Source organism: Lynx canadensis, chromosome B4 (assembly GCF_007474595.2).
Source record: "Lynx canadensis isolate LIC74 chromosome B4, mLynCan4.pri.v2, whole genome shotgun sequence".
Classification (NCBI taxonomy): Eukaryota; Metazoa; Chordata; class Mammalia; order Carnivora; family Felidae; genus Lynx; species Lynx canadensis.
Window position 1 is genome coordinate 136,349,793 of NC_044309.1, and position 27,711 is coordinate 136,377,503.

Below are 27,711 nucleotides of genomic sequence, written 5' to 3' on the forward strand. Positions count from 1 at the left end.
GCATTGGAGCAGATGGGGGGGGAGGGGGCTGACCTGGACTGGGTCGGGGGCACCCCAGGGAAGCTGAGCTTTGACAGGTAAGCTGGCCCGGTCCAGACCAGGAGAGGGTGGGCCTGGGGGAGAGAGCATTCCAGCACTGAGCACAGCTCGGCAGAGGCCAAGAGGTGCAAAGGGAGACGGGAGGGGAGGCAGAGGAAGGGGGAGGAGACCCCGTTCACCTATCAGGGCCCAGGTGAGCGCTCTGGGCACAGGGGACATGCCAACGGGCATCATTCGTGAAGACCACCAGCGACGAAGGGGGCTGCGCTCCTGGGCGGGGAGGGGACAGGAAAAGAGACCACAAAGCGAGTGAAGCGGGGGGGGGGGGCACCTGAGCACCTACTGTGTGCCAGGCACTTTCGTGCATTCTTGGGCCTGCATTGGAGGGGGGAGGGAGGTGCTGGCCATGACTCTGTGGGGGGCCCCTCCATCCGTCCACACGGTCCTCTGCTGGCCAGAGCTGGGTGAGTGCACAGGCCACCCCGAGGAGCCGGGTGGACAGGGGAGGTTGAAAGATTGACAGCTGGGCCACAAAGGAGGCCGGCTCCCTCCCCTTCCCTTCTACCCTTGCACTCCCACGTGGCCTGAGCTGCGCCACAGATAAACACCCTTTCTCATCCCCTGGGAGAACAGGCACCCTGCGGGCCACCAAGTCCAGACTGGGCTGGGGCCCCTGTGTCCCGCCACGGCCCAGGTGGGCAGAGGCCCCCAGTACGGGGAAAGTGGGGGCCGTGGGGCCCAGGGGAAGTGCCACCCCAGCCTGGCGGGGGCCAGTAGCCTCAGGACCAGGAGGAGTTGGGATTATCCACGATTTACAGGTGAGGAACCAGGCATTTCTCATCTCAACTCGGCCCCGGGCCACCCGGCTAGTCAGTGGCAGAGCTGGGACTCAGACCAGAGTGGCCTCCCGAGGGATGGGTGAGGGGATGGGGGCGTTCCCGGCAGAGGAACAGGGGGGAGGCAGACGGACGCGAGGGCTGTTTCAGTGCCACAAACGCATTTACCAAGGGGAGAGGGAGCCGGAGGGCGGGCTCGGAGCTTGGGGTCCCGACAGTCGGGCTTGGGTCCCGGCTCGGCCGCTTCTCAGCTGTGTGACCCTGGGCATGCTCCCGCACCTCTCTGAGCCCGGCCCGCCTCGACGTTTTTACGACACGATTCAAGGCAAACCCGCTGCGTGCCAGATCCCGAGAACCGTGATATACAGACAGGTGGCTGGAGCGTCACAGGACTCTCTGTGACCACCCTACGTAGGACAGGACCCACCGGCCAGCCTGGTGGGCCGGGACACAGGACACCTGGAGGAAACACGAGTCCTCAGCAAGCTCGGGGAGGCCCGGGGGAGGCTGATGTCACCACATCCTCAGAGTGGGTGCCCAGCTCTGCACGGTAAAGGGCACCAACGCCCCTCCCAGGCTCAGGGACGGCCCTGCTGGCCCGCGGGGACCACGCACGAGAGTGTTCTCGGTAGCGCGGTGTAGAAGGTCAAAGCCCTGGGGACAGCCCAAGGGGACAGATGGGAAAATGCACTGCGGTGTGCCCGACACTGGGACACAGCCACGCCGGACGTCACGGGGCATTTTAGCAACCCAGGGCTGAGGGAGAAATTCAGGTCCCCAGATCAAACTTGGCATGGTCCACTTTCCGAGACTAAACACAGCTGGAGAGGAACAGGCGCTCTGGAAGGAGGCATGTGGCCGTGACCGGGCACAGAAGGGAGCGAACATAACGCTTGGGTCCTGCGGGGGCAGGGGGCGAGGGAGGGCCCCCGGGGCCAATGTTCCAGCCCTCGCGTTGGGTGGCGGGTTTGGGAATGTTTGTTATGTCATTAGGAGACAAACGAGTAAAAAAAGAGGGTTTGGCACGGATCACAGTGGGAGAGCACCAGGGGAGGAGCCAATCTCATTCCCTGGCCGGCAGTCCAGGCAATAAAATGTCAAATCAATGCACGGGGCGCCAGGGCGGCTCAGTCGGTCAAGCGTCGGCTTTTGGATCCCGCTCAGGTGATGATCTCACAGACCGTGAGTTCGAGCCCCCCCGTCGGGCTCTGTGCTGATGGCACAGAACCCGCTTAGGATTCTCTCTCCCTCTCTCTGCCCCTCCCTGGCCGTCTCTCTCAAAATAAATAAGTACACTTAAAAAGCACCGTTTTAAAAAATTGAGCCAAAAAAAAGATTATGCCCCCTCCCCCATCAACTGTAAATAGTCCCAACCCCCTGGCACTGGGGAGCCAACCCCCGCGCGTGACGGGCGGGGTTGGCTGCAGGGGGCTGGCCTGGCAGAGTTCTCCAGAAAGGCTGCCTGTGCTCGGGTCTACCTCCCAGGCTCTTGGCCTGGCGATGGGGTTTTCCCACGCCCCTAAGGATCTGTCTCCACGTGGATTTCCAGCCTCCTCCCGGTGAGTGTCCTGTCCCCTTGAGTACTTCCTGGTCATAAACTCTCTGTGCCTTGGCTTCCTCGCCTGTACACGGGGCACACCAGTCATGACCCCTCCTCCCGTGTAACTCCACAATCTGACCTGCCCTGGTGGGCCCACCTGACATGACACAGGCACAGGACCCCAACGCCACCTTGCACCTGCCTGGACAGGTCACCCGCCTCCGGGAGGTCCGGTGTCCCCCTCTGTAAGTGGGCGCCCTGCCTCTCCCCGCTGCGGGTCACAGGGAAATGAGGGAGACGGAGGTCGAGTCGTGCGCAAGGTGCCCTTGGCCATTCACAGGGACGCCAGGGGATCCGGGGACGGCAGGACGGGTGCCTGAGGGGAAGAGGATGCCAAACGGATGCCACTGACCGAACACACTGCAGACAGCAAAGCCCCCGCGAGGCGCCAGGTGCTCTCAGCCGTGCCCTTGACCCTGACCCCCCATGATGGCGCTCTCCCACCCAAGGAGGATGAGAGCACCATGTGACTTGCTCAGGCGTTGCTGTTACTAACAGCGGCCCCAGCGTGGAACCCAGATTCAAAACAGACCGAGCCAGGGGCGCCTGGGGCGGCGGGCTCAGGTCACAATCTCGCGGTTCGTGGGTTCGAGCCCCGCGTCGGGCTCTGCGCTGACGGCTCGGAGCCTGGAGCCCGCTGCAGATTCTGTGTCCCCCTCGCTCCCTGCCCCTCCCCCAGTCACACTCTCTCTTTCTCTCTCAAAAATAAATAAACGTTAAAAACCCCAACCGAGCCAAGTAAAAAGGGTGTGATGCACCTGGGCACGTTCACCCTCGGGTGAGGCACCTACATCGAGGATGCTCTATGTGGTGGGGAAGAGTCAGAGCCTCTACCAGCTCAGGACCCTGGAGAATCGAGGGACCTCTCGGACCCGAGGCGTCCCCTTCTGTCTACTGAGGATAGCGTGGATTAGAACGAGAAGCGCGCAGACTGTGGTAAGGTGGCTGGGCCGCGGTGCCTGGAGTGCGGCCCTGCGCCCCACCGGGGAGCCGGCTAGAAACACGGGACCTCGGAACCCGCACCTTCACACCGGCTTTTCGGGGGATTCTGACACCCGCTCACGCAGGAGAACCACTGGGCTGGTCAGAGGTCAGGAGATGGTTTCTGGAAAGGGCCTAAGGCACCTGTCCTCTGAGCCGCTTGGTCTTCATTGTAACGACTCAGCCCGGCCATCGTCGCCCCGTACCCCATCCTGAGCACGCGGGTGAGGCTGTGTTCCAATGAAACTTTATTAACAAAACCAGGCGGCCCGGGGCCGCTGAGCCCCTGCGTCACAGCCTCGATACCCACCAGCCTCCGGGGCACCTCCCGGGAGCTGGCTGGAGACACGGGCCCCTGGGTCGCCCCGCCTGCCAACCGGCCCGGCACCTGCAAGTTCGAGAGGCCCTGGGCCGCAGCACACGCTGGGGAGGAGGCAGCGGCCTCTCCAGGCGGCCCCGGGCCCTGCCGCTTGCTTGCTTCCTTCCTTCCTTCCTTCCTTCCTTCCTTCCTTCCTTCCTTCGGGGTCTGATGAGCAGGGACTGGGGGGTGGGGGGGGGCGCTGGGGGAGGGGCCGCCAAGCGGGTTCTAACAAACCTCAGCACCGACTCGCGGCTAATCTACAGCAGCTGCTGTTGCAACCAGAGACTTGTCAGCTGTGATTAAGCGAAGTTGCCTTCAGGCCAATCAAGTTCAAAATTATGCAAATAGGACCATAAAGGAGACCACAGGGAGGGTGCGTGCGCCGCTGGCTCCCTCACTCGACCTGGCGCTCTGAACCCCCCCCCCACCGCCACCGCTGGTCTGGGGTGGGGGGGGCCCCCGCCCGAGTCACCCCTGGACCCGCTCCGCTTCTGGGGGTTAACGAGCCGGCCGCCCACGCTCCGCATAGTTGGCACCGAAGCCGCCTGAGCGGGAGGTGAGCCAGCAGCCGGCAGGAGCCCAGCCAGGCCCTGACGCCCCTCGGAAGAGCATCTCTGCCACCCCCGCTTGGCCGGTCTGGCCCCACGGGAGCCGATTCTGGCCTCACCGGGGGCCCTCCACACCTAAGAGGGCTCCCTGGTGGCGGTGTCCCGACAGCCAGGGGAAACAGGACACTCCCAAAAGTGGCAGGAAGCGGCTCCCAGCCATCTTCCCCGAGCGCTTACGAAATGCTGCTCACCCCTGCGACCCAGACCTGGACAGCCTCCTCCGGCTCATCTCCATTCGCGGGGCCCCTGGCACCCCCACGTGCGCCCCGCAGCCATCCCCAGCCCCGTGGTCCCCCCTCCCCTGGGCTTTGCGGCCTCCCTCTGCCAGCCCCTCCCACGACGGGCCTCCCAGGAGGAGTGAGGGGTCGGCCACCAGACCCCCGTGAGGGGTGGAAGGCACAGGGTTTCCGCGACAGAGGGAAGGCCCTCCCGCCCCTTTCAGACACACTCCCCGAGTCCCCATCCTGTCCAGGGGAACAGCAGTATCACATCGTCTTAGGTGACCTGGAGACAAGCCAGCTCTCAGGCCTGAGGTTACCATGGTCGGCTCTGTCAGGGGTGGGGTCAAGAGCGGGCTTCTGGAATCGCAGGGAACTGCTCTGAGCCCCCCCTCCCCCCCTCAGGGAAGACCAGTGCCTCAGGCCTATGCAGCCCTCCCCCCCCCGGCCCTGGAGGCCCATCCAGGTTCACCCCGGCAGCAACAGGGCAGAGTCTGGCCCCCGGAGGGCAAACCTCCTTCACACAAGGCCTCCGCGGGCTGAACCCTGCCCAGCAAGGCCGGCTCCCTGCTTTTCAAGACAGAACGTTGCTCACAACGGCGAGAAACTCGCTCAGTTTTAAAGCCTAGGTTGACATCGAGGTAAACAGTGTTATGGAGGTCTAATTAGCGTGCCGCTTGGGGGAGCGTGGGCGCAAAGATTTCTGGGGAACGGAGAGGTCCCATCCAAGAGCGTTCATGAAAGAGCTCCGCCAGCAGGAAGCCCGGCCAGGGCTGGGCCGGGGAGGGCAGAATTCCACGAGGCGGCAGGTGCCGGGCCCGAGCCTGGCAGAGGGTGGCCAGAGAGAGGACAGGGGTGCTGGCTGGCCCGAGGGAGGGCGCACGGCTGCCCTGGGACCCTTTAGCCTGTCTGTGCCTCCCCCTTCCCTGCGAAGGGGGGTGCTAATCCCGGCTCGCGGGGGTGGGGTGAGGATTAAATGAGATCGTATACGGGAACCCAGGACCGTGCCGGGTGGTCAGTCGGTGGCCAGGAAACAGGGCTCCCCTTCTCTGCCCATCCTTCGTGGAGGTTTGCTTAGAGCAGTTACGTGTTCTCCTAGGTGAGGTGGTCGCACGTGACCCTGAGAAGCGCCCCAAGGGGGATGATTAGCCTCAGGTGGACACGAGAGGCCTCCCAGGGGTTGTCATTTCGGGGGGGGAGGGGGGGTCACATAGCTTATTAGAAGCAGACCTGGGACTGGTACCCAGGTTTCTGGATTCTTGGCCCGGGGCTCCCTCCACAGTGTCCAACTGGCCACACCTGCCACAATGCACCCATCTCCGGCACGGCAGACGGAGGGGGCGTCTACACTTGGGGCTCACACGGCTGTCTGTGCCGCGGCATCCCCTCCCCGCGCCCCACGGTCAGTCGGGGGGCCCCTCCTTGGACAAGAGCCCAGGGGATCCAGGCTGTGGAGGCAGAACCCAAGCAAGAGTTAGCCTGTATGTAACCATTGGCCTTCTGTATAGGGGAAACGGGAGAAAGAGACTATTTCTTGAGTACCTACTACGTATCCAGCCTTGGGGCAGCATTTGACAAAGGCCGCCTCCTTTAATCTTCAAAAAGGAGGCGGGGCTTCTGCTCCCAGTTTGCAGATGAGAAAACTGAGATGTTGTGTCACCTGCCCAAGGTCACGGGGGGGAGGGGGGGTGCCCGCTGAGCTACTGGCATCCAGCCGGTCTGGTTTCCAAGTCAAGGTTCTTTCTGGGCCTCTGGCTGTTGGCCTTGGGCAATGGGGAGGAAGTGGAGGGGAGGGAGGGAGCTGCCGCTTTCCTGAAATGAAACCGCAGAGAAATTCCCCCTCTCCCGAGGCCTGGGGGAAAGCAGAGGAGAGACCATTTTTGGAAGCAGCTGGTCCCATTTCCCACCGGATGCTGGAGTCCCGGCCCTCCGCCCACACTCAGGACTTCCCGGCAGATCTAGCCCCTGACTGAACTCCTTCATCCACAGAACTCAGCTCACCACGGCCCCCGGGGGCCATTCTCCTGGGGGACAACCAGACTGGGAAGCTGGGAGAATCTGTGCTCCCGGCCCTCCCCTCTGTGCTGCTCTGGCCTCACACTGAACGGGCTACTTTTTTTTACGTTTGTTTATTTTTGAGAGAGACAGAGTGTGAGCGGGGGAGGGGCAGAGAGAGAGAGGGACACAGAATCTGACACAGGCTCCAGGCTCTGAGCTGTCAGCACAGAGCCCGACGCGGGGCTCGAACCCACGGACCGCGAGATCATGACCTGAGCCGAAGTCGGCCGCTTAACCGACAGAGCCACCCAGGCGCCCCGGAACAAGCCTCTTTTAAAACAGTCAGCATTTGGCTCAAGCTGTGAAAAATGAATCCACGTTTGGTGTGTTAGGGGGTGTAGGCTAGGCCACGCCTGGGAAAGGAAGGGGTGGTGGGTGGGAGGCCCCCTGGGTGTCCCGGACCTAGCTCCTGGCCTCAGGGATGGGGGGACGGGGTACTGGGGAGACATCCAGGTACTGGGGAGAGAGATCTGGTCCCAGTGCCCTCACCTCCGCTACTAGACGTGGGACCGGGAGCAGGTCGCTCCATTCAAACCCCCAGTTTCGTTCCTGCCTCCCTCCCGTCCACCTCGCGGGCAGGAAACTTTCAGTGAGCACCTAGTAGGCGCCACTCCTCACTCCAGCCCTGAGGATGCAGAACTGAACTAGACAGACACCTGTCCTTGGCACGTGGATGCCTCCGTCTGGAGCGGGGAGGGGGGCTCTGCATGCCTCCCCACCTGGGGTCTGGCACAGGAGGGGGCGAGCTCAGGGTGCCCACCTTGGCGACGCCCACGCCTGAGGCCCCTGCGGACTGACGGCCCCCCGGTGGAGGCCGGGGCCAGGGCCGGTGCCCCTCTGAGACCCTGGTTGCCCAGCCCTGCACTGGGCACGGAGCGGGAGGCGGCAGGCGGTGGGGGGACGGGCGGCGAGGAGGCAAGAGGCCCCGGCCCCGGCCTCGGACAGTCCACAAATAAACTGCTCATCCCCCTTCCCAACTGAGAGAGACAGAAAATAGCTTTCACACTATATTTTCTGATTTTTTTTTTCCCACTTCACTGCTTCTAAATCGATCCAGAACAGATTGTCCAATTGTTTGAATTTCAGGAGAAAAGTCTCCTAATCTTTCCTCGGTCCTGCCCAGAATTCTGCCGCGCCCTAGCCCTCTCCTGGCGATCTGGCTGGAGGCGGGGGCTCCCCCGGGGCTGGGGGGGGGCGGTCTGTGCTCTCTGGTGGCGCTCATGCCCAGGACTCCCCGGAAACGTCCTGTCCCTGGAAGAGAAGGCTTTGCTCCTCCGGGAAGGACCGGACTCGAGGGGCTCTGTAGGCAGTGGGGCCACTCGGGAGCCCGAAAGCCTGGGTAGAGCTGGAAGCCACCACCCGCCTTCCTCTCCCCTGCCCGTCAGGAAAAGTACCCTGGGTGCTGGGCTGAGCCACAACCTAAGCAACCGTGAAGGGCCGGCATTATCCCTGTTGAGCCAGCAGCAGGGCAAACACTCCTTAACTTGCCAGAGTCAGGCCACTGCCTTGGAGGCCAGGCCACTGCCGAATGCTACTGCCTTTCCACCAATGCCACGGTCAGCCACGCCCAGGCGCGGAAAGCTTGCAAACTCCTTTTCCTGGGCTCCATATGCGTCGTCCCTTCTGCCTCGATGTCCCTCTACCCCTTGCCCCTTGACCCGGTCATCCCATACTCTGCCTCCTGGGATGCCACCTCCTCCGGGAAGACCTCCTTGCTGCTCCGCCCCCTTTCTCCAGGCGGCATGCTCCTCCAACCGCTGTCCTCACCGACACTTGCTCAGTCCCTCATGCAGGACCCCGACCCGGGGCGGAACGGGCAACGGTGCCCAGACCGCGAGCTCCAGGCACAGCTTCCGGAGTGAATAACCGGGCAACGTGCACCTGAACAAACGGCTTGCGCGCTCCTGTCTGACACCCGGCCCCTTCCAAGGAGGCCACAGATGACAGTGCAAACCAGGTTCTAGATAGTGAAGGTGCCACTGCCCTTGACCTCGAGGTCCAGATGATGCTGGGCAAAGCCAATGCAGCCCCTCCCAGACCTCACCTCCTCCCCAGGATCTCGCTACCCTGCATCTGTCCCCCCAAAGAGAAGGAGCTGGGTGATGGTGACAGACCAGTGGAAACACGTGAAGGGCTTGTTCCCGGAGCACTCTGCCTGGCCCCTCAGGGCCCCCACCCTCAGGGCGCTCCCGCCTGCCCCTTCCCCAACCCCATGCTTGGGGCCTCCTGGGGAGGGACTCCGGAGACTCGCAGATCTCTGCCTGCAACGTGCCACCCTGTTGCAAAGCCTCCCGTGCAACCTGTCCCCCACCGTATGGAGTCCAAACACCTCCTCCGACTTCCCGCGCAGCTTCCCAGATTACAAACTACGCTCAGACACGCTCCTCTGTGCATCGCCACCCCCCCCCCCCAGAGGAAGCGAGCGCCCCTCCCGAATCACGCAGGACGAGACAGAGGTTCAGAGGCGCGCCCGACGGGAGGCGGCCACGGTCGGAACTCGACTCCGTCCGGCTCAGAACCAAACTGCCGGGGGCACCAAGCGGTCCGGGCCCCCAGACTTGGGCCACCACCCCTGGTCCCGTGGAACGGGGACAACAGACGTTTGCCCGGGAGATGGCTACAAAGCCCGTTCTATCTCATGGCTCGCGGCCCTCAAAAGGAAGCCCCCTCCCCACTGCCCTGATCCTTGGCCTGTGATGCTTCCTGAGAGCTCTCGTTCCTTCCTCCCTCTGTCCGTCCGTCCCTCCACCCATCCACCCACTCACCCGTCCATCCCCCTGCCGGCCCGCCCCTCCACCTTGTCCGTCCTGTCCGGGCACACCTGGGATAGGAGCTGTGTACAGAGCTAAATCGGGAGAGACGTGGCCTCCATCCTTCGAGGACAGAGAGAAACTCCACTGCTCTGTGCCTCCTGGATGCTTCGGTTATTAAACACGACAGTGGTGACAATGACGGTACTATCTCCTGAGCACTTACTAGGGGTCAGGCTCAACGCCAAGCACGCTCCTTGCATTTACTCATTTAACTCTTGAAAGAACCTTGTGAGGTGGCCGCTGTCCCCATTTTCTAGATGAGGGCGCTGAGGCCCAGAGAGGTGACGTAACTGGGGTTTGAGCCCCGACGGTCCCTCCAGAGTTCTGGGGCCGTAAACAATGGTTGTCACTGTAACTGGCCCAGGAGCCCACAGTGTCAGGATTCTTACCTGGAACCCTCAAAAGCACCCCTGTAACTTATCACTACCAACATTTATCCACCTTCTTTTGCAAAGGAGGAAACTGAGGCCAGGAGTGAAGCAAGCAGCCGGACGCTGGGGCTGGGCTGTGAACGCAGGAGGGGGGACCGGGGCTGGCCCCCGTGCTGCCGGGCTCTGTGGTCTAATGGCTCCCTCGATACAGTCAACAACCACCGCCACGGAGTCCCCCACTCTGGAGGTTCAGGGACGATCAGGTGCGGTCCCTGCCTGGCTGCTTCAGGAAGGGCCGGAGGGCTACAAACAGCAACAGTGACCTTCCCGCTCATTGTGATAAAGCGAGAAAGCAGAGAGCTGGCAGGCTCGTGACCACATGCTCTGTGCACACGAAGCACCTTCTGCAAATCCTATCTGGTTCTCACCGTAACCCGTTTCGCAGATGAGGAAACAGAGGCCCAGGGGCCACGGCACTCGCCCCGGGTCACAGAGTTCGGAACAAGCAGAGGGGAAACTTGTCCAGGGTGGAGGATCTGTGCCAGGAGCCTCCCCCCAGCTCTGCCCGTTGCCCTGACAACGGGCCTCAGCTCAGAGGCTGGGCCCACTCCCCAGAGGACTTGGGGTCCCAGGGATTCGATTCCAGGATGCCATCCCCAGACGACGCCACATTCCCGCCCTGCTCCCTGAAAAAGTGAAACAACAAAGACCTCGGGAACAAGCTGGACCCCCGCTGAGCTGAAGGCCAGGCCTCTGGGGCTCAGTGGTGATGCCAGGCTTCCTGCAAATGGGCAGAGGGGGGCCCTCCCCCATTTTCTGGAGGTAGAGACTGAGGCTCGGAGCCCGCAGATCTTGCCAGGACCCACGTCCTGAAGCCCAGCCTGAGCTACAGCCCAGGAGGAGCAGGGCTCAGAGGGAAAGAGAGGAAACTTTCTAGACTTTGGGATTAGTGTCTGTGGTTCCCATTGAATTTTTAGAAGTTCCGTACAGCAGCTTATACTTGTTCCTCTACCCCCCTCCCCCCAGCCCGAGCCCACGGGATCCAGAACCTTGAGTTTCAGAGCCCTGTCTGCCTATGACCCTGGACGCCTCGATTCCCCTCTGGGCTCTGTTCTCCTTAGGGAAAGGGAGACCCAGAAGTTGGCCTTGGGGTTTCCTGTGGCTGCTGGAAGATAACGGATATGAAAGGGCTCCGTGATAAAGGAACCTGCAAATGTTAAAATTGGAAGATGCCACTGGGAGCCCAAGCCAATGTGAGACCCGCTTCGGGATCTTCCTCAGGCTCCTCCTCTGTCCTGAAATGCCCCCTGCCCTCCTCTGCCTGGCACACTCCTACTCACCCTTCAAGACCCAAGCCAAAAGTCACCTCCTCCAGGGAGCCCTCCCTGCCCCGTCAGGCAGGGTGGGTGGGACCTTGCAGATGCCTGCTTTATTCTATTCTGCCCGCCCCCACCACAAACACACTGCAAAACCCACCCGGGCAGGGTCCTGGTCTGATCGTCTCTTGCCTCCTGGGCCTGGCACCGTGTCTGGACACAGGGTAGGTGCCCCGGAAATGTGGAAGGAAAGCATAAAGCTAAAGGCATTTTCTGTTCGTCTACAAATCCAGGCACACCCAAGATTCTCCCCGCAGAGGAAAAAGGAGCCCGAAGTGAAAGCAAATCACCATCGTTTCCTCAACCAGCTCAGGGAGCCGCGGAGGAAATTCTCACACTGGATTATGGGAGGGATTTTGCCTTTATTTTTAATTTGTGCCAATATCTAAGAAAGTGGCACTTTATTCTGAGCCCATCATGCACCGAGGAGCTTCGGATCTGGCGCAGGAGGCAAACTTTCCCGGCCCAATTTCCCGATGCACGGCTCTTCTCTGAGGCTTGCTTGATTATGTAGCTGGGTTTTAAAAGATCACGGTTTGTCTCATTTTCCAGGGAAGTGTGAACTAAAAAAAAAAAAAAAAAAATTTTTTTTTTTCCCTCCCGGGGCTCTGTTAAGAGCTTCCAGAACTTAATTCAGTGTTAAATGGGTGTAATTTGGGAAACTCATGCATTATTTCTTAATTTCTCGAGGCGAGCCTGCACACATCTGCTGAGGTACGTGTGCGTGCGGACAGATGGGCGGTAATCGGAGTGCACGCCCCGGTCGGGGGAGGGGAGGGGGCAGGCGGTCGAAAACACGCGAAGTAAACGCTCCATTCATGGTTGACGTCTGGAAATCTGGGATGGGAGGCATTAGCATTGCATCTCGGCTCCTGCCTTTCCGCCTGGATGGCCGGGGGCAGGGGGGTTTGAAGCCTTTTACTGGAGTGAAATTCACCATCTAAGGGTGGAGGGGGGGGTCTGAAGCCTTTTATTGAAGGGAGTGAAATTCACCATCTAAGGGTGTGTGCAGCCCCCTCCGGGTCCCCCCCATCCCAGGCGGCCTCGGGGCATCCCAGGCAGGGTGGGGGGAGCCTCCGAAAAACACCTACCAAGTCTCCATCCTATCCCTGAACACCCCCGGCCTTCCAGGATGCTCGTTCACCATGACCTTGAGCCTGTCACAGGCCAGCTTGGGCCTCAGTGTCCCCGTCTGTATCTGGATAGGCAGACAAGTTTCCAGGTCCTTCTCGGGACCCACAGCAGCAGCCTCTAGGGCTTCCCTCTAACCGAGCACATGTGCGGGGGTCCCCATCTTTGTCTGGCCCCCCAACGTCAGGCTATGGAGAGTGGGGGCTTCCACACCCAAGACCCTACTGGGATGTCTCCCCCAGCCCCCGCCCCCCCCACAACCCTCATGTCCTGCATTGCTGAATGGGAAGACAGGCTCACCGGGCGAGTGAGTCACCAGTGAGTGGCCAAGTCAGGAGGACCAGAGAAGGCTCTCCAGAAAATTTCTGACCTGGTCACGGCCAAGGGGAAAAGGAGGGAGGGGCTTGTCACAGGTGGGCCTAGCTGATACGGGAGGGGGGTACATTAACAGGGTCTGGGGTGTCAAGACAGCCACAGTCCCAGCCGGCGAATGATCTGTTTAGACGCTCAGTCATCAAACTATCTGAGCCCTGGTTCATCTCTGGCAGGGACTCCCTGGGGACAGGTCTGAGGCCTTGGGATCTCCTCCATTTCCCCGGGGGGGGAGGAGGTCACACATAGACAAGGGGTCAAGGAATGTGCGCGCTGGAGGCAGGGAGTCAGGAAGGAAAAAGAGAGGCGGGGAGAGAAAAGGAGGAGACGGCTCTGTGCAGGGTGAGACCAAACAGGGCTGAGAGCACCTGCTGTCCCCAGGAGGGCGCAGCCCAGGCCTCTGGTCACCCTCCTCGCTTTCGCTGGCTCCAGATGTTCAGGACACCACCCTACAGAAGAGCGTGTAGGAAACAAGGCCCTCCTGTTCTTAGAGGTCGACTGCTGTTTTGGTGAATTCTAGAAAGGGCCGCTGGGCTGGGAAAAGGCACTTCTTGAGGGAGCTGGGGCCGGGGCTCTCAGTTCATCCTAGGATCAGTGCGGATCGGTTGTGTGACTCAGCTGGGGAGACGCAAGCCAGCAGAGGCTGGGTTAATAGAGGCAGAGCATTCCCAAGAAGGGAGGTGATACCTATCACTGGAGCGTGAGACGGGCCGCTCTCTGGACCAGTCCAAAGCAGAGCAAACAGAAGGAGGCGAGACCCCAGAGACCCGCACGGCATCTGGGGAGCCGCAGGACAGCCACGAGACAGGAGCTGGGCTCCAGGCAGCGCAGTGTCGTGGTTAGGAACGTGATCCCGGCGGGGTCACCCGTCACTGCTGTTCTGTCGTATGACAGCATCCATAATCGCCGGGGCCGGTGCTTGCTCAGCACAGCACCCGGCGCCTAGTAGGCTTCCTGGCTTTTGCTACTAAATGCTGTCCTGCTGTGGGGAGGTGCCACCTTGTGCCCCCGTCACCGAAGCCGCGGATCGTAGGCAGGCAGCTGAAGCGGCCAGGTCTGGTGTCCCCGGCTCCCTCCCTCTCCCAGAAGCCAAGGGCCTGCGGCCGGAGGCACTGCTCTCCCGCAGCGTGGCCGGAAGCGGGAGGGCTGTCGAGGGTCTGGCCGATTGATTGTCCCAGGGGGCTGGACACCAGATCCGTCTCATCTTCCCCACCTGCCCTTCCCTCTGCCCGCCCTGACCTTGGGCGCCCGCCCGCGGGCCACCTAACCATCCTCCCCTCCTCGCTGCCCCACCCCTGCTTCTGAACCCTCGCCCGGGCCGGGGCTGGGGGGCGTCCAGCTCCCCGGCGCCAGGCCTGCTCGGGCTGCACCATCTGCCAAGCGTCTCTCTAGTCCTGCAGCATCCCCCCACCCTCCTCCCCCTGCCTGATCTGCATCTTCAACCCGTAGAGGGTCTCTGCCCAGAACACCTTCTGCTCCTCCCGTCTGGCTGATTCGGGCCTGCCTTCTGGAAGGCTCCCCGCCCCCCTGCACCCCTCCTTGGGCCACCCCCTCCCCCAGGGGGTAGATCCTCCCCACCTGCGCCCCCGCACCTCGGCTTCCCCCAGGCAGGGCTCCAACCCCACTGGCTCGTCCGGGGGCTGTTTCCTCAAAAGCTGCCAAGGGCAGAGGTGGGGGGGGGGGCTTGCTGGGTTGTGTGCGCAAAGTGAAGGAATGAATGGACGGATGGAGAGCAGGACCGGGGAGTGGCTCTCGGCATCTCCCTGGGGCAGGCCCCCCTCCCCTCCTTCTCCCCCCTCCCCCCCCCCCGCAGAAGTCTGAGCAGCCTTGGCCGTGCCCCCACCCGGGAGAGGGGGTGTGGGGCACACACACACCGCAGATGATGCTGGCACACGCACGCGCACACACACACACACACACGCACACGCACAGCTCCAAGCCAGACTGCTTCTCCTGACCTCCCCGCGAGCCCAGTACCTTCCAGACACCTGACACGGAGGAACTCGGCGTGACAGCGACGTTAAAGAACCTGGCAGGACCCCCGACCTGGGGCTTTCACCTTGAGCCCCGAGGTACAGGGGCCACCTGGCTACAGGGAACTTTCTGGCCACCTCTTGCCCTGCACTCACCCCCCAACTCAGGACAGGCAAACAGCCTCCCTGGAGAGATGGATTCTCTGCAGGGAGGTGTCTTGCCCCGAGCAGTCACAGATTCGGGGTTGGGGGGGACCCTCCAATTCTGGACAACCGTGACCAGCGTGGGGACTGGCCTGAGCTGGCCCCAGGGGCCCCGGGGTTATTCTGATTCTGGTTTTGAAAGCCATTTCCAACCATTTCCCGAAGACTCTGCCCGTCGGTGAAAATGTCCCGACGTCCCGCTGGCCCACATGTTTCCTGGTCACATTCAGACCATCGGACAGGTGAAGAAAGCAGGGCTGACGGAGGAATCCCCCTCGGCCTGGCTCTGAGTGGGGCCTAACTTGCTGGCTCAACAGTCTTTCCATCAAGGCCCAGAATGAGATTCACAGGACACCAGTGACTGAAGATATCTTAGACACACCGGGGTCAGGGTCTTCGATCTACAGACTAGGGCACTGAGGCCCATAGAGGGGCAGCTAGCTGCCTGGGGTCACACAGCCAACAGCACCCGATCAGAACTTCCGGGGCCTTCTCAGCGCGACCTCACAGAGGTGGCATTGGCTGCCAAGCCACTTTACAGATGGGGAAACAGAGGTTCTGAGGGGTCAAGCACCTTGCTCAAGGTCACCCAGCCAGGGAAGCCAGGGCCAGATAGAGGCCACCCGCTGTGATTTCTGGCGAAAGGCACTCTCTGCTCCTCCCATCCAGGTCCCGGGTTCCTTGGGCAGGAGCCGTCACTAAGCCAAGGGATCAGAGAGGCCGAGAGAGGCAGAGTAGACACAAAGAGGCATACAGACACATTCCCACGGCAGATTATGTAACTCCCCTTCCCTGGCCCCATCGGCCCAGGGGTGCGGCCCTGAACCCGCGGCGAGCACACCGGCCCACCAGCCCGGGCCCACCAGCCGACGCCGGCTCTCTCCAAAGAGAGGACAGTTGGAGGCGCCAGGACGCGCTGGCATTTCTTCCTCCTTTCTTTTTTCCTCCGCCGGGCTAACCAATACTAATACTAATAATGATAACAATAATTAGAATAAATATAACCTGAAGACGCTTGGGGTCTCGTTACCATGGCAACCGCTGGCGTTAATGAGCTGCCGAGGCCGCCGCCGGGCCACCCCGCCCCGGGCGCGGGATCAATATTGATTCGGCCCCGGGAAGCGGCGGCGGCGGCGGCTCCACTGGGGCCACGCGGCAGGCGGGGAGCCCGGGGCGCGCTCTTGGAGGGGTCTTCCCGGTGGCCCGCGCCGCCCGGCTGGGGCCCCCGGAACCGGCCGGGGCCCCAGCGTGCCTCCGGAACTCTGTCCGGCGCGCACGGGGCTCCCGGCTCGCTGCGCTCCCGGACTCGGTCCTCGGACGCCGGTCCCCACCTCGGACGCGCGTTCCGGTCCCAACTGCCGCGTACCGGCACGACGCGCTCCGGACCGCTCCTCGGAGCCGGGGCCGGGTCCTCTGCAAAGGCTCGGCGACCCCGACCTTGAGCGGCCCCGGCGCGGACCCCAACGCCGGGGCGCCGGCGACCCCACACGGCTCCCGCCCCCGGACTCTCCGCCGGGCGGCCCCGACCCCTTTTCCAAAGCGCGCCGGACCCCCCCCCTCCCTTCCCCCCGAGCCACCGAACGCTCCTCTCCCAGCGCGCCCACCCCTCCCCGGCCCCGGCGCCCGCACCCCCTTTCTCCCGGGGAGCCCGGGCGCCGAAGACCCCGCCCCCCCCACGCGCCCGAACCCTCCCCCGCCAGGAGCCCCGCCCCCGGCCCCCCTCCGCGAGGCGCTCGGACCCCCGCCCGGCGCGCCCCTCCCCCGCCCGGCCCGCCCGGGGCGCCGCTCACCTCGTGCCCGCCGCCCGCTCGCTCCTCGCTCCGCCGCCGGGAGCCGGCGCCCCGCGGGGCTGAGCCGCCTGCCGGGGGCGCGGGGCCGCCCACGCCCCCCGCCGCCACGGCCGCCGCCGCAACAGTTGTACCGGCCCCGGGCGGGGGCCGCGGGGACCCGGGGGCTGGGGGGGTGGGGTGGGGGGGAGGCTCCGAGGCGCGCGGGGCGCCGGGGCTCGGGCCGGGACTCCCGGCTGGCGCTCCGGCCGCCCGTTCGCCTGCCCCGCCGGCTCCCGCGGCTACTGGGCGGCCCGCGCCGGCCCGCGCCCCGCGCCGCGCCCGCCGCCGCCGCCGCCGCCGCCGCCGCCGCGCTCATGCTCGCCGGCCCCGCGCCCGCCGCCGCCACTTCACTCTTTGCCGCTCGCCGCTCGCGCCGCGCCCTCTGCTGCCCCCTGTCCGCGCTCGCGGCTCCCCGCCGGCCGGCCCTCTCCCCGCGCCGCGCTCCCCCTCTCCCCGCGCCGGCGTGCGCCCCGCCCGCCCCGCGCCGCTCGCTCTTTCTCTCGCTCTCCCGCTTTCTCTCCCTCTTTCTTCCTCCCTCCCGCTCTCCCCTCCCCCCTCCCTCCCTTCCTCCCTCTCGCTCTCCTCCTCCTCCTCCTCCTCCTCCTCCTCCTCCTCCTTCTCTCGGTTTCTTTCCCAGTCTCCTTCTCCCTTCCCTGGGCGGCTCGCTCCTTCTTCCATCCCTCTTTCTCTCCTTCCTCCTTCCTTCCTTGCCACTTTTCCCTCCCCTTTTTCCTCCGCGCTCCCTCCTTCCTTTTCCCTCTGCTTCTCTCCCACCGGGGGCTCGGATTCCCGTCTTCCCAGCCCCCCACACTCCCCGGCCGCCTGCCAGGTGCGCCCCGTCCCTTCTGCCCCGAGGACCCAGTCCTGGCGGCCTTCCTGCCACAGGAGCACCCCCCCTCCCCGCCCCGCCGGGGCCGGGCCTTGTCTCCCCAGACCCTTCTCCGTCCAGGGAGACATTCCTTCTGGCCAGGCCCTCCCTGCACCAGGTGGCCAAGGGCAGGGTCAGGCTCGGGGAGTCGTTCACATCAGACAAGATGCTCAGTTGGGTTTCCAGCGGGAAAAGACCGACTCCCCTGACCCCCTGACCTCTGCTGGGGCTCCCCTCTCCTGTGCCGTGTCCTTCTCTCTACCCGTCCTCCCCAACAGCCCCTGTTTCCTATTGGCCCCCCATTTCGCCCTTCACCTGCAGGACGCGGCTGTGCTGTGTGGTGGCCTTGAGCCAGGGAGCCAACTCAGTAAGCCCTTTCCCCACCTTCTTCTGTGCGGGGCCCAGTGACCTCCAGTCGTAGGGACCGTGGGGGGACATTACAGGGCCCCCACAGGAGGAGTGGTGATGAGGACGGCTATCAGCTGCTCATTTGGGGAGGGAGAGTAAGCCTGAGAGCCGTGGAGGGCAAGTCAGTGCCCCCTGCCCAGTGCAAACTCCCCGGGTCTCTCCCACCTTTGGATCTTCACGTTTATAGATGACTGAACTTCACCAGAAACTAGGCTGAGCCCTTCGTACACCACAGCCCCGCGTGGCGTCCTCCCCGTGTTACAGATGAGGCGGCTGGGGCTCAGAGAGGTTAGGGCACCCGCCCCGAGCCACCCAGCCGGCAAGAGGCAGAACCGGGGCTCCAGCCCGGATCCCCCTGCCTTCCAATCACGGGCTCTCCACCTGAGACGGTTTTCTTCCCTAAAGAGGTCACGGCACCACCTCCCTCATGGCATATTGTGGGGATAAATGAGACAGGGCACGCGTGGTGCCCTTCGCCTGCACCTGCAGACCCTCGGGGTAGTGGGGAGGGGGGGAGTGATCATCCCATGTTGTGCATCATGCCATGCGCAAGACAGGTCGAGGAACAGGCCGGAGTGCTCATGGGTGTTCAGGTTGACAGGGGACTGTCCTCTGTGGGCAGAGGCTGTGTCCTGGGGTTCACTGAGACCTTGTAGAGTGGGGTGTGTGCATGTGTGTGTGCGTGTGTGCGTGTCTCCCGGGGTGAGGGATCTGTGGACGTGTGGGGCCTTCAGGAGGTTGCAAAGCCTCGTTGTTCAGAACCCCCCTCCCCCATCAGGTCACCGAGCGGGGCTCTGGGCCCGTTCCGTGTCTGGTGTGCGACTCGCGGAGCTGGGACCAGCTCAGTGCCCTAGGGAGGCTCACAGTCCAGTCGGGTGATGACTCAGGATGTTAAACCTCCATCAGCCCCGGTTTTCTACCCGCAGGAGCACAATCCCGTCCTGGCATCCAGGGCCCAGCCCGCCTTCCCAGCCTCCCCCGCAGCTGGGCGCCCTGAGCTCCAGCCACATCAAGGCCGCTAGGGGCCGGGGTTTCCCAAGCCGGCCCCTGGGTGGACTCCTCAAGCCTCCACTACCCCCTGGGCTCCAGGGCCTGAACCTTCTCCTTCCCCGACCTTGGACAAAGCCAGGTTGCCTCCCTGAGCCTCCGTTTCCTCATCTGCAAAATGGGGGTGATTTTATCCACCTCAAAGTGTCAACATCGAATTAAATGAGCGACTGTGTCATAAAAGAAGTGAGCACCTGGCACTTAGCTGGTGCTTGATCTGCATCAGTGTCCCTTCTGTTCTTCCAGGAAGTCCCCAGTGGGCAGGAGAAAGCATGGGCTTTGGCACTGGTCACACTTGGGCTTGAGTCTCGGCTTGGCTGTTCACCAGCCGTGTGATAGAGGGCAAGTTCGTTCACTTCTCCCAACTCCCGTGTACAGGTTTCCGACGGCTGCCGTAACAGGGACCCCAGACTTGGTGGCTCAGAACGACACGTATTTATTCCCTTGTAGTTCTGGGGGCCAGAAAGCCCAAAAGCAGTGTCCCTGGGCGTCCACGGGGCTGCCTCCCCGCGAGACTCTGTTCCTGCTCCCGGTGGCCGCCAGCAGCCTGGGCTCGTGGCCGTGTCACTCCCTTCAAGGCCAGCACCTGCTCCTCTGTCTGTGCTCCTCCTCACGTGGCCGGCTCCTCCGGGCGCGTCAGAGGGCCCCCTCGGAAGGTCCCCTGTGATCGCACTTGGGGTCCTCCGGTAATCCAGGGTAATCCCCCGTCTCGGGGCCCTTCTTTAATTATATCTTCAAGGCTCCTTTTTTTTTTTTTTTTTTTTCCTTCTTGCCAGATCAGGGAAGATCCCCAGGTTCGAGGGGCTGGGGCACAAGAAGGTATCTCTGGGGGTGGGGGTGGGGGTGGGGGTGCGAAGCATCCTCAGGCTTCGGAACTCCAACCAGCCGGCGGTGCTCCTGCAGCAGGCGGAGGCGGAGGGGGTGCTCCGAGGGCCTCTGGGGGCCGGGTGAGCCGAGCCCGGACCCTGGTATCCGTGCACCCAGGCCACAGATACTCGTGTCTCCTCTGGGGGCCCGGCTGGGGGAGGGACAGGTGGGGGTGGGGGGTGTGTGTGCAGGTAATGACACAGACCGCCGTGGGAGACGTCACCCCCGTTTCTGAGCCTACTGTGTGTCGAGCTCCACATCCCCTGTCGCCTTTAATACCAACCCTATTTACTATTTCTCTGCCTTCGGGAGGCCTGTTCCCCCGCAAACGCTGCTGCTCACCGGGGCGGGCAGGCGGGAGGACTGGAGATGACTCACGCTCTCTCTCCCCGTGAAGAGCAGCGTTTTCAAAGGGCTGGCTGGGGAGGGAGCTAAATTTAAAGCCAGGCCTCCCGACGAGATCACCTGCCACATCAGAATCACTGCCGTTTAATTAGAAGTTGGGGGCACGAGGCGTTCAGCAGAGGTCCGTGAGGGAAGCCCCCTTTGGGAGGGAGCGAGGCCCGCGGAGGCCGAGCCCCTGGGCTGGGCAGGGGGAGGGGTGCCAGCGTGCGCACCCCCCAGCTGCTCCCCCCCTCCCCGGCCTCTGAACCACCTGAGCAGACTCTCAAGTCCCTCCTCCCTCTTCAAGATCTTAGGGTTCCGACCCCGAGTCCCTGTTCCCCCAGTTCAAGACAAGGCCCCGGGGCTCAGAGACATTGGAAACCTCACCCCCCAGAGTCACCCGTGGAGGATGTGGCCAAGCCTGGATTTGAACCACTGGCCTGGCTCAGGGCTTGTATTCTGGGCCATCTGGCCACTCGGTCCCTCCCGTGGGGAGGACGGGGGTGGTGGGCAGGCCACTCGCCTCTTGCTGGCTGTTGCCTTCTCAGTCCAAAAAGGCTGCCCCGCCTCTGGATAAAGCACTCTGAAGGGCCCTGGAGGGCATCACGTCCACCCGCCTCGTTCACGGAGGACACGAGCCCCGGGAGAGTGGGAGGAGCTGGCCGGCAGCCGGGCCTCTGGGCCTCCCAGCCCCGCCCCCTCTGACGCATGAGGCCAGTTAGGTCACGGCCACCCTGGGACCTCGCTGCTTACGCTCTCCCAACTGGCCACGGCAGTCACGTGTTGCAGAAAATCTATAGATTCCCCGTGGTGGCAGGGCCACGGGGTCGGTGGGACGGCCCAGTGATGGGGGACCGGGGCCCCGAGCTTGCACCCGGCGGCCCGGGCCAGGCTCTCGGCCTGTTTGCTCACCCGGAAGGCGTGGTGAGTCTTGACCTGCTCAGAGCCAGGCACATAGTAGGTGCTCAGGGTGTGAAAGCCACTGCCGTGGCCGACTGCCATTCTGAGGATCTGGGAGACCGGACGCGGTGAGCTGGTCGCCGATCGCCGGGTCCAGAAAGGCTGTTCCGTGGGCCAGACGGGCCACGGCGACACCAGCATGTGCCGTGTCCTGCAGGCCGTGAGCGGGGCCATAAACTCACCAGGGGGCCTCCGCGGAGTCTCCCGCTCCTCCCTGCTCCCGCCTGCCTGCCTCCTGGCCACAAGGTGTGAACACAGTTTCTATTCTGGCCCTGGCAGGAAGCCCGGCAGGGCCACTCAGAGCCGAGAAGAGGCCGGGTTTCTGTCTGCATCCAAAGTGCACGTGGCAGGCCCATTTCTAAAATGTTCCCACCGCCTCCTGCCCCCCGCCCTGCCGTTACGCTGCCATGACATTACGTGCCCAAAGGGGTTTTCTAGATACGACGGAGGTTACTGATCAGTTGACCTCAAGGAGCCCTTCAGCCCTGTGCCTGAGCTGATCACAGGAGCCCTTCCAAAGCTGGTGTCAGAAGAGGAAGTCGGAGGGTCCGCATGCTGAGATGGGGGGGTGGGTCTCAGGGAAAGGAGGTGAGAGCAGCCCCCAACCCAACCAAAGGAAAAGGATCTCCGTCCTGGGCCACCAGGAACCGCATTCGCCAATCCTGAAGGAGCCCCGGAAAAAAGTCTCCCAGAACTTCCTCTACGAGGGCCCGTCTGGGCTGATACCTTGATTTCTTTTTTTTTTTTTTTCTTTAAAGTTTAGTTATTGGGGCGCCTGGGTGGCTCCGTCGGTTGAGCGTCCGACTTCGGCTCAGGCCATGATCTCGCGGTCCGTGAGTTCGAGCCCCGCGTCGGGCCCTGTGCCGACGGCTCGGAGCCTGGAGCCCGTTTCGGGTTCTGTGTCTCCCTCTCTCTCTGTCCCTCCCCTGCTCGCACTCTGTCTCTCTCTCTCAAAAATAAATAAAACATTAAAGTGTATTTTGAGAGAGAGGGGGGCAGGAGGGGCCGAGAGAGAAGGAAAAAGAGAATCCCAAGCAGGCTGCCCGAGATGGGGCTCGATCTCACGAACCAGGAGATCATGACCTGAGCTGAAACCAAGAGTCAGACACCTAACTGACTGAGCCCCCCAGGCACCCCTGGGCTGATGCCTCGATTTCTGCCTTGTGAGACCCCAAGCAGAGGACTCGCTGAGCCCATGCGGCCTTCTGACCTGCAGAGCTCTGAGGTAATAAACGGGCGCTGCGTTTATTAAGCGCTAATAGAAAAACCAATACACTGAGCCACGACTTGGTGCCAATTACTTACTTAATTTTTATGGGGCGAGGATGCTTACAACCCATCCCTCCCGCTGCAGACCCCCAGGGTGGTCTTTGTGCAGCCCAGCCCTGACCTAGCCCACCCCTCTGCCTGCGGCCCTTCTGTGGTTTCCTCAGGCACCGTGGGTAAGTCCCGGCAAGCCTGTGGGATTGGAGCCAACCGATGTCCTCCGTCACTATGACAGTCTCGCAGGTGAGGGACTCGGGAGGGTCACACCGTGACTCCAGTTCTCGGGAGCGGCAAGAGCTGGGGAAGCAGGGCCCTGGCCGTGAACCCTGGCCCCCTGAGAGCCAGCTGGTGGCCGTGGGCAAGTTCACCTCCAGAGGCGGGAGGAGCGGGGGGCCGGCTCTCAGGAGGCACCGCGCAGGCCCACACGGGAGGCAGAGAGGCCGCGCTGGGGACAGTGAGAGACCTCCAGCCAGGCCTCGGATGCCCGGCCGGTCTGTCCCCCGACCCCGGCACGCATCTGACTGATAGGACCTCCGTTCCCGTGTCCGTCCGGGTTTGGACTCTGCTGCGGCCCGTGGCTCCGGGGCTCCCGTGTCTCACCAGCACCTCCAACCCGGCGCACGGATGACGGAGATTAATACGATGCAAATTGGTGGGTTGAGCCGAGCACCCTGAGCTGAGGCCTAATTTGCACGCAGCCCGGCCCTCCCCACGGGCAGGCCCCGGAATAATCACAACAACAGTGATGATCCGGATCATTGGCACGTACAGAACCTCTTCAGCTCGGGGCCGTCCGTCGGCACTTACGCCCAGACGAGACGCGGGGTGTAGGGGCGGGGGGCCACCCTCGTCTCAGGGCCGCAGGAGGGGGCCCGGCGAGGTCCCGGGACAGGCCCGAGGTCACGCTGCCGGTGAGAGGCAGGCCAGGGGCAGAGATCTGAGGGCCTCGCTGCCCCGGCGGCCCCTCCTCAGAAGCTCCGCCTTGGGAGACTGGGGCGAGGGCTTTGCTCTGTGGAACGGTCGCTGGAGAGGTAGGGCGAGGCAGCTGAGGCCCAAATAGGGGTCTCCACCTTGCAGCGGCATGACCCCGGCCGCCTAATCTGTCTGGGATGACGATCTACCTTTTCTCTCGAGTTAAGTGGACAGCTTCTCGGGGCGGGAAGTGCGCCTTCCCTCTCCCCGCTTCCTGGGTGGGCACAGGGTACCGGCTCCGTAAGCATATGCACTCAGTGGGTGCTCTGTGCCCCACGGCGTCACTTGGATGCGCCCCCGAAATCGTCACTACCATCCCAGAAGTTGCTTCTTCACATTCCTGTTTACAGCTGACAAAACAGGCCCAGAGAGGTTAAGGGACTGGCCCAGGATCACACAGCTAAGAAGTGGTAAAGCTGGGATTTGAACCTGGGTCTGTCCACCCCCTGCCCTGGCCCCGTGCTCTCAGTGCCACGAGGAACAGAGTAGAGAGCCCTGGAACGGGAGCACGTCCTGGCCTTCAGGGCCCTCCGGCTCAGACGGCGTGGGGCTCTGGGGGCTCAGCCGGGTGCCGCTTCTCGCGGGTTTAACCCAGGCAGGTTGGGAGGGGTTGGGAGGCAGGTTGTCTAGGGTTCTAGGGTTCCCCAGGCCGCCCCCCCCCCCCCGTGACCTGGATCGGAACTCCAGGCTTCTCTGACTTTGGCCTCTCCCAATATTGTCAGTTGTTTGACTTAGCCTCCCAGAGCCACGTGTCCTTGCAAGATCTCGTGTTTCCGGGGAGGCCCGGGGAAAGTGGAGCCTTTGGTGGTGGGTTCAAGCATCTGTCTGAATTCCGTTCCGGCGAGACCCTTGGCTGTGGGGAGTGGGCCCCGGCCCGGACAGCTGGGCGGAGCCCGTGACCCTGGCCCGGTAGCCCTTGCCCGTCCGGTCGATGTCCCGGCACAGCTTATTCACGGGTCAGCATCCACCACGAGTTGGACCCTCCGGAGGGAGGGCCGCTCAGGAGCCCGAGGGGTGCGGCTGGGGTGACGAGACTAAGAGGGGGGTCACAGGCTAGGACTCTTCTGGCTGAGCAGGGCCAGCCCACCCCCGGCTCCTGTAGAAGGAGGGGAAAGTCCAGCTTCTGGAACCCGATTCGTATACCCCATGCCAAGCCCAGACTCTGCAAATACTCCCTCATGAGCATCCCCAGCCCCCCATAAGGGAGGCTCTGTTAGTTTTGCCCCGTCTCAGGTGAGGATGGGGGGGATCAGAGAGGTTAAGTGCCTTGCCCAGGGTCACACAGCAGGTAAATAGAGGCCTGTCTACCCTGTGTTAGAATTCCAAGCTCAGAACCGTTCACGCCAATATCCCTCTCTGGGTCAGAGAGAGTGCGGCCTCACTCTGGTGCCCTGGGGGTGCCTTTGTGTCCGTCCTGCCCACAGGGACTAGACCATGGCGGGGCCAGGCTCCCCGCAGTCGCTTCTGTTCAGGCCTCGCGCTGAGGTCTCCCCAGAGCCCAATGCCCAGTGCCGGAACCCAGAGCGAAGACAGCCTTCTCCTTTCAGAGCCCTGTGGGAGTGTCCTGGCCAGGGATGCGCCTGCAAAGATAGGACCCCAAACCATGGCCCAGGAGAGCAGCCTTCCAGGATTAGCACCAGGAAGCCCCACCGCAGATGAGCAAACTGAGGCTCAGAAGTGTCCAGTGACCCGCCCAGGGTCATCCGGCACGTTAAACCCTCCCGTCACCTTGATGTATTTTAATGTGAAAATTACAAACCAGCCGCGGCGCACGACTCCTGGGTCCGCCTCATGTCGCAGCAGGCCCTCGGATAAGTCTCTTTCCCTCTCTGAGCCTCGGTTTCTTCATCTCTGAGATGGGGACAGCAGTTCCTATCTTTCAGGGACCCTGTGATAAACGGCCAGCTGAGGCCATGTTGGGAATGCCCTCGTGTAAAGCCCGGCACGCGGTGGGGACCCTGCTTGGCTAACCGCACCCTCTACCCCCGCGGGTCACAGGTGCCTGTAGTTCGGTCTTTCTCTGTCTTCCACCCACAAGGGCACACCAGAACCAGCTTGGGGACCAGCACTCTGGGAGAGGAAGGGGGGAAACAGAGTCATCAAGCACGGCGTGGGGGGACTTTGGGGTGCCTCCCCACAGGTGGAGTCCGCAGGGCCGACGATCCGAGAACACCCTTGGCCAAGAGCATGGGGCCTGGCGGTCAGAGAAGGATAGAATGGTTGCCACGGATGCAGAGGCCAGTCCGTGTGGGTGCTCTGCCCGTGACCCTGTCGCGGCCGGGGGCTTCCCGAGGGCCGGCCTGGGTCCGACCCCGCGCCGCGTCCTTAGCGTCGCAGCGCAGGGCCCAGCCCCGAGGTGGCCTTCGTTCAAGAAACTGTGTCTGTGGTTCTAACCGGCCCGGGTGAAGCGAGTCTGCAACTTGGCCCCGATATTTTATTAATAAGCACATTTGGCACTTGCCTCACACCTTTCATCGGCAGCTCTCCCAGGCGTCCCCAACCTTAATTAATTCTCCCCGCACCCCAAACAAGCTGGTCTTCCCTTGGCAGATGATGATGTGGGAAGTCCTTAAAGGTGCCGTGATTAATCCCACCGCGCAATTAGGTCCCTCTCTTCCCCCGGCAGCTCCTCCCTCCCTCTCCCAGCTGTCGGGGGGCCTTGAGACTTCAGACCCTCCCTGACTTCAGACCCCATCAACTCGTGCTGGATTTGGCCTCAGCCCCCGCCCTCCCCCCTCCCCAGCTGTCCCAGTCCCCCCTGTGCCCTTTCCACAAGGCAGCCAAGGGGATCCCGCCAAAGCACAACCCCAATCCTGCCTCCTGCCTGCCCCAAGCCCTCCCCTGGCCCCCCAACACCCGTGGACACCCAGCCTTCTTGCACCCGGTGTCTCATAGCCAGCCACCGAGGACACACCGAAGGTCTCCCGTTTTCTCCACGACAGGTCTCTTTCAGGCTCCCGGGTCATTGCCTCTGTGCTGCCTCTTCTAGAATGCAAGTGACTTCTGCAGGAGCTGACACGTAAACAGTGCCCTGGAGACGACTGGCTCCGGCAACCCTTCCTAAAGCGACTGCCTGCGCCCCAAAAATGAGATCGGGGCCCCTTCGGGGATTAATTAATCAATACGTTCCACAGGTACTGATGGAGATTTTGCAGGTGACAGGCACTGTCCTGGGTGCCCCGGGACGCATCCGTGGACCCTGGGCACCTGCGGGCGAGTGGCGAGGATCTCACCGCGGCATCGCTTACCTGCCTCGGGGCTGTGGCCCTCCCCCACCTGGCTGCCTCCCCTGGGGCCGGGTCCCCCCACCCCGGCTGCCCACCCTGGCCTGTCCCCTTGCCTTCCGGATCAGGGCAGCCCGTGGACCAGGCACTCTGTCAGCCTGTCCAAATCTGAGTCACTTCTCTCTCGGGACAGCAGGGTGACCTTGCCTGTGGGCCCCCGGGAGCTAAGAATAGCCCGGGGAGCTGAGAACCCGCCGTCGCCCCTCCCAGCCCTGTGTGCGGCCGGGGCGAAAGGACCCTGTCGCCCGCGGAGGGGACAGCTGCTCCCGGCATGTTTGGGCGCGCGGCTGAGCCCTGCCAGCTGTTCGGAAGAGGAGAGGAGCCAAAGGAAGGGGGGAGTTTCCGACTCCAAAAGTGCCGAGCCCACGCTTGGCCGCTGTGCCGCCTGGAGTACCGGGAAGGTGCTTGAGCCCTGGCTCTGCCTGTCATCGGTGAGTGACCTTTGGCAAGCCACCTCTGCCTCCCAGGTGAGGAAATGGCACCCTTGCTTCAGCCTGGGGAGCTGGTCCACGGCCCCTCCCTACCCTGCGCCTCCGAAGCACCTAGCAGGTGCCCGGTGTGGGTCTCGTGCGTCCTCGTGGGAGGGGCGGGGTGCAGAGACTGGCACACAGGTGAGCTCCACAGGGCCGGGCTGGCCGGGAGAGGTCATGGCCACGCTCTGTGTCCCCGAGGGGCAGGGCTGGGGCCGGCAGGGAGACCGTGTGGGCCGATTGGGAAGAGTAACCCCAACCAGTGGAGCTGAGAGAGACGGTCCCGTCGGGTAGAGAGCTCCCCGTTTCTAGGGGCTACCAAGTGTTAGCTGGTCCTCTGCTCTTAAGGGGGATCGAAACAGTGACTCACACATATGTGGGCCCATGTCTCCTCGGGGGTTTCATGACGCTGGGG

General features: G+C 63.1%; 1 protein-coding gene across 1 annotated transcript in view; it reads right to left on the bottom strand.

Moving 5' to 3' along the window:
- SHISAL1 (shisa like 1) overlaps window positions 1-16,760 on the bottom strand; it is a 71,492-nt gene extending 54,732 nt beyond the window's left edge. The window contains exon 1 of the mRNA XM_030320879.1: window positions 16,732-16,760. The gene's annotated coding sequence lies outside the window, so the exon portion shown is untranslated. The remainder of the gene's footprint in view (window positions 1-16,731) is intronic.
- Between the last annotated feature and the right edge of the window lie 10,951 nt (window positions 16,761-27,711).